This window comes from Camelina sativa, chromosome 5 (genome assembly GCF_000633955.1).
Source record: "Camelina sativa cultivar DH55 chromosome 5, Cs, whole genome shotgun sequence".
In the NCBI taxonomy this organism is placed as follows: domain Eukaryota; kingdom Viridiplantae; phylum Streptophyta; class Magnoliopsida; order Brassicales; family Brassicaceae; genus Camelina; species Camelina sativa.
Genome location: NC_025689.1, coordinates 28,672,964 through 28,673,654, shown reverse-complemented (window position 1 = coordinate 28,673,654; position 691 = coordinate 28,672,964).

The window sequence follows — 691 nt, the reverse complement described above, 5'->3', positions numbered from 1 at the left end:
GGTGCCATCATTGATGTGCAGAAGGGACACAGAGCACTGAATGTGGATGGTTTGAGTATGAATTTTGAGATGGATAAGCTGAAGAGAGCTCCTACCATTGATGGACAAACTTTTTCTGTTGAGGAAGTTGCTGCATCACGAGCATCAAACTCAGTGTCGATCGACACAGAGGAGGCATCGATCGACACCCCTCCACGACCGAGACAGAACATCTCCAAGACTGATGCTCCAAGTCAGAAACCTGTTCCCAAACAGAAAATTTCCCACTCCACACTCCATAGTCCTCAGGTAAGGCCAAGGTATGTATCTTCTTCACCTAATCCTCCTCAAATCACTAACAAGAACTTCAAAGGTACAAAGACTGTTTTACAGTTAACCAAGCCACGAGATTATCGTAGAGCACTTGTTTCTTCTATTGATGATTTTGCAGGACATAAAAGAAGCAAACCCATCCTACTTTCCCGCCCTGGTCATGTTCCTCACATCCTTGGCAGACCTCATTCATCTACTGCTTATACACCACCTTGGATGATGAGACATTCCTCTCAGAAGCATTCACTGCCACGTTCTGATCCACCAGATGCATGAGCTTCAGCACTGATGTGATCACGGGATCGGTCCTTCGGCCAAGAACACTCACAGCCCTCGGACGCTACCCGGCCACCACTCGGACGCCTCTCAAACTCTCGGA